This window comes from Coregonus clupeaformis, chromosome 21 (assembly GCF_020615455.1).
Source record: "Coregonus clupeaformis isolate EN_2021a chromosome 21, ASM2061545v1, whole genome shotgun sequence".
Classification (NCBI taxonomy): domain Eukaryota; kingdom Metazoa; phylum Chordata; class Actinopteri; order Salmoniformes; family Salmonidae; genus Coregonus; species Coregonus clupeaformis.
This window is the reverse complement of record NC_059212.1, coordinates 21168097-21174149: the sequence shown is the minus strand read 5'-3', so window position 1 is coordinate 21174149 and position 6053 is coordinate 21168097.

Below are 6053 nucleotides of genomic sequence, written 5' to 3'. Positions count from 1 at the left end.
AGGTCCCGGGCTGGCATGGTTATGTGTGGCCTGTGGTTGTGAGGCCGGTTGGACCACAGGAGGTTGGTGGCACCTTAATTGGGGAGAACGGGCTCGTGGTAATGACTGGGGCAGAATTAGTGGAACTGTATTAAATACATCAAACACATGGTCTCCAGTTGTTTGATGCCATTCCATTTGCTCCGTTCCAGCCATCATTATGAGCCGTTCACCTCTCAGCAACCTCCTGTATGTTGGACGTACTGCCAAATTCTCTAAAACAACGTAGAGAAATTAACATTCAATTCTCTGGCAACAGCTCTGGTGGACATTCCTGCAGTCAGCATGCTAATTGCACGCTCCCTCAAAACTTCAGACATCTGTGGCATTGTGTTGTGTGACAAAACTGCACATTTTAGAGTGGCCTTTTATTGTCCCCAGCACAAGGTGCACTTGTTTAATGATTATGCTGTTTAATCAGCTTCTTGATATGCCACACCTGTCAGGTGGATGGATTATCTTGGCAAAGGAGAAATGTTCACTAACAGGGACGAAAACAAATTTGTGCACAACATTTGAGAGAAATAAGCTGTTTGTGCGTATGGACAAATTCTGTGATCTTTTATTTCAGCTCATGAAACATGAGACCAACACTTTACATGTTGGGTTTATATTTTTGTTCAGTATAGTTAGGATTTTTTACATGTAGTTTCATCTGACAGGTAGCTTAGCAATTAGAGTGGGGAAATCTGGAACATTCAGGGACGCGAGGGTATGAAGTGGAATACCATTGAAGATACACTATTTTGAAAATTGTTTCATATGAAACCACACTTTCTGCACTGTTGTTCAAATAATTTGTTTTATTTAGTATAGTATACGTTTCTTTCTTAAGCATCCTAAATAATGCCATAAATTCCGTTTTTGTAAAATAGTCAATTTAAAGGCAAAAAAAGGGAAGTATGAAGAGAATCTGGTAATCCAACTGATTGTAGGCTATTAAAGCCAACGACTAACCATTGCTCCACAGAATATTTATGATTGCAATGGAGAAAAAAGTATCTGATAACCACACACTGCTATTTATTGCTAACCAGCTGATGTCACTAATGTGCATTGTGAACAGATAATGAAGATCAGAGTAATTAACCGTTTTCCGGCACAATTTGGTGAAAGCAGCGAACCCTTCAGAAAGGCTCAGTTTCCCATCACTACGCTTTGCCCGTTCAGTCACGGAAAAGCTAAATCATACTCTCTCATAGACAGTATAGCTGGTAGTTTGGGTCCTGGATGCTGATTGGCTGAAACAGAATTTCAGCCGTGCGTAGGCAGACAATATACCAGGGGTATGAAGCAAAAATACTTGTTCACTGTTCATATTGGTAACCAGTTTATAATAGCAATAAGGCACTTCGGAGGTTTGTGGTATATGGCCAATATACCAGGGCTAAGGTCTGTACTTAGGCATAACACGAATCAGAGTGCCTGGGGATACAGCCCTTAGTTGTGGTATATTTAAGCAATAATGCGTGAGGGGGTATGGTATATGGCCAATACCACAGCTAGTGGCTGTTATTATGCATGATGCAACACGGAGTGCCTTGATACAGCCCTTAGCCGTGGTATATACCTTGTCAGGTAAGATAGGTGAAAAGCATCCATGTTAGAGCCTCTGTAATCGTCAAATGTTTATTATAAGGCTACCTATATATTTAACCCATGACTTTGCTAGGCAGTTACTGAATGTAATTGCTCAGATTTGTTGTTGGCTACACATTTCTGTGTTTCAAGGTACACCTAATTGACTTGTCACTTGATGGTAAGTGCTTAAAATAGGTCTGGCAGAAACCAAACTAAGGAAATCAGTGTCTTTATATTGTTTTGAAAAGTAGGGAGACACAGATCTAAAATGGATTAATTAATAGAATTTCAGAGCCTCTTTCATGATTGTTTGAATGACCTGACTGCCCATCGGTCAGGTTGGAAACTTACATCCTCCTGTCATCGAGTCATGGCCACAGAGAGCACCACTGAAGCCTATATGGTTTACAGTGGGATTTACACAGTGTACAAAACATTAGGAACAACTGCTCTTTCCATGGCATAGACTAACCAGGTGAATGCTATGATCCCTTATTGATGTTACCTATTAAATCCATTTCAATCAGTGTAGATGAAGGGGAGAACAGGTTAAAGAAGGATATTTAAGCCTTGAGACATGGATTGTGTATGTCTGCCATTCATTGGGGGAATGGGCAAGACAAAATATTTGTGCCTTTGAACGTGGTATGGTAGTAGGTGCCAGGCGCACCATTCTGAGTGTGTCAAGAACTGCAACACTGCTGGGTTATTCACGCTCAAGTTTCCTGTGTGTATCAAAAATGGTCCACCACCCAAAGCCAACTTGACACAACTGTGGGAAGCATTGGAGTCAACATGGGCCAGCATCCCTGTGGAACGCTTTCAACACCTTGTAGAGTCCATGCCCCGACGAATTGAGGCTGTTCTGAGGGCAAAGGGGGTGCAACTCAATATTGTGAAGGTGTTCCTAATGTTTTGTACACTCAGTGTATACAGTAGTCGCGTTGGCTTTGCCTTTGCTGACACCTTGTGGTAAAATGGAGTAGAGCACAGTGTAAAACAGGCTCAGAATAAAATAACCTACAGCCTTCAAGAAAATCATTTTTCAGAACAAACATGGCCTTTCTTTCCTTTGCTTCTAGGCCATGATAAGAAATAATGAAACAATTAACAAGCAAGAAATGAGAGTTGCAATCTGGTTTTTATTGACTTTTGTACAAAAAGGAGGTATGATGATAATACATAGATGGCAGAGAATAGACCACATTAATTTCACCAGCTTAAACCAAACAAATAGGAGGGGGTACTGGCTGATGTAAGAGGAAAAACAATCAACACAACATTCCAAAGAAATTCGTTCACTGAAATGTTTACATCTAGTAATCTCATTTGTCCTTGAAGTATTGAGTGACGTGTTCAAAAAACCAGTTCTGTTTCAGCCAAAAACATGGACATGAATGAGTAAGCATATTTCTCTAGCCCAGATATAATTGGGCAGCATGATGTCAACCTGGAGCTGAAATGAATCCTTAGCTACAACACTGCCCCCTATTGACTACGAAATAACATTGATAGAGAGCTGAGCAGTAGATTCTTGAGTTGCTAGTTTTCCAGTACCGTACCATAAAAAAATGTAAGCCTACTTTTCCAAACAACTGTGTAAACTGTTCCTTGGCTGTATCAAATGTGGTATACACTCCCTGGCAGACTCCAGTTTTACCAATAGAGAAGCCATATGGGAACCACCAAGATGGCATCCACAGTGTTAAATGGATACGTCTTTAGTGACATGGTTGAGGTATTGCCACCCTACTAACCCAAGACTATGTGGGGAAAGTCATGAGACTGCAGACCTGCTGGTCTGTGTAGTGTGTTTTGTTTTCAATACAACAGAGCCATCTTGAGTGGAGTGGAACCGTAGTGGCATTGACACCCATCTCTTAGATAGCAGCATGGGTCAGTCACTAGTCTAACAAGATCACATTTACATTTTAGTCATTTAGCAGACGCTCTTATCCAGAGCGACTTACAGTTAGTGAGTGCATACATTTTCATACTGACCCCCCGTGGGAAACGAACCCACAACCCTGGCGTTGCAAGATCAGGTTATATGCAAGTTTACGCTCTACTACAAAATACATCACATTTGTGTACTGTATACTAGTTATTCAATTCACAGTATGACTATCAGGGCAATGATAGTTACAAAAACAGATAGGCTATAGTCTGTGGGAAAAGGACTCCAGTATATTCACAGTTGTTATATACAGTATGCCAGTGGATAGGAAAAGACTCTTGAAATTGGCTTGACAAAATGAGCAACTGTCATAGCCAGAGGCCTCGAGTCAAAACTTCAATGTACAGAAGGATATTTACAACCATCTAAATGATACACATCATAATCCAATGTAGCCTCTGCACTGCCGAAAAGTCTTCAGTCAAGAATCCAGAGCCTGAATCAGTTTAAAATAGTTCAGGGTGACTTGAACGCCAAAACATAATCTTGTCATAATATTGACACCGATATTAATATAATATTAATTAATATTAAGCTCCATCACATTGTTTTTTCTACTGAAATGCCAGATTGAGAATTTGGAACAAAGACCGGATAGGATGCAGTAGCCTATAGTTAGATATGGAGGATACCATGGATAGAAGATGGATGGAGAGCAAATTAATGTACATTTAATGTAAATTAATGATTGAGGGGAATTTACAAAAAATCTAATTCTGAAAAATATAATACTTTTATGATTGACATAAAATCAAAGACTCTATCATCACCAAGGCTTGCATGATGTAAAATGAAATACAATTTTATAATATAAAACTTTAACAAAATAAACATTTAATGTCAACACACCATGTTGCAACAGGCTCAAACATCTTACAATGGTACACAAATGCAGTCAAACAAATAATTTGCAACTGTAAACTGCAGTATAATAATACATGGACCTAAGCAAACACACACAATAGTTGATATGCATATGTATTCTATACACACATGAATATCCTTCACAAGATTAAGCACTCTGAACTGTACAATATCTGCAATGGGAACTGTTGAGCAAAACACAGTTTTTGCATATACAGTAATACTATTCTTATAATACAATAATAAAATGTCCACACAAGAAAATGTTAAGCACAAACCCAAAAAGGCCACAAAAGTGCATAAAACTTCAGTTGGAAGCCACTGGTAGGGAAGGGCTACGGTGTAGGAGCTGGGATGGACCACTGCTTTGCCTCGCTCCTAACCTCAGAGATCTACATGATTCACTTTTAGTGGAGGGCACTCACTACCTCTGGAGTAGATATCAGGGATGTTCGCTCTCACATCACACACACGAACACACTCAAACAGAGTCAAATGCACATCGACACACACGGTCACCATCCCAGTTTCACACACAAAGGTTGGGAGAGACGATGAAATGACATTGACACTTCCTGACTTCCAACACTTAACAAATGATCTTCTAGTAGCGGCGTGACACCGGTAGATAGATCTCTAACCAGCTAAGTGTTGGTACCTGTTGGAAAGACTCACTCGCACCCTATCTAGGTCATAGAAGTCTTGTGCACTCACAAGAGACATCTAGGTCCCTCCCAATGACTAGTATCAGAGAAACAATACCATTTAAAAAAACACTGAAATGATAGTCAGCATTCAAAACAAATAAAACACTGGTTAAGTGTCTGTGGCATGTGTTGTGATCGGCGGCGATCACTATTCTTGTGCAAAGCGCACCATATGCGTTGAAGTACATGTAAGGTTCGCTTGCTATTCTCATATCATATAGCTAGCTAGTGATCTTAAATGATCTGGAAAAAAATACATGTGCAAGTTGAAAATAAAGAAGTTCCCGGTTCTTAATGGAGAATTTTGCTTTTTTACAACCAAATCCATATATATCTTTTTTTTTTTTACAATGCCATGTTATAGAAGGATACAGATACTTTTTTTTGGAATTTCACTTGTTTTTGAAAAACGTAAGCCAACCAGTGAGTCACTTCCTCATCCTCGTTGTGCAGTACGGGGGCTCTGAAAACATGAACAAATGCCCCATAAACACCCAAATACGTCATTTTAGAAACGGAAATGCTCTCAGTATAGTGATGCTGGTCTTTAGATGTTGTACACATGAAATTGTCATTCCGAACATTATCCGTAACGTTATATTCCATTTTATTGTGACTCGAGCGATACCTCTCCGTCCATTCTAGCAGCAGGCTACCGAAGACTGGAACAGATGGATAGGGGAAACAGCTCGTCGCACAAAATGGAATATAACGTTGCGGATAAAGTTTGGAATGAAAAGGATGTATTTGGCCGTTTTTTGGAGCATTTGTTCATGAGCCCCCGTACTGCACAACGACGATGAGGAAGTGACTCACTGGTTGGGGTAAGTTTTAAAAAAATAAGTGAAATCGCAAAAAAAGTGTGTGCATCCTTCTATAATATATCATTTACATAAAAAATTGAG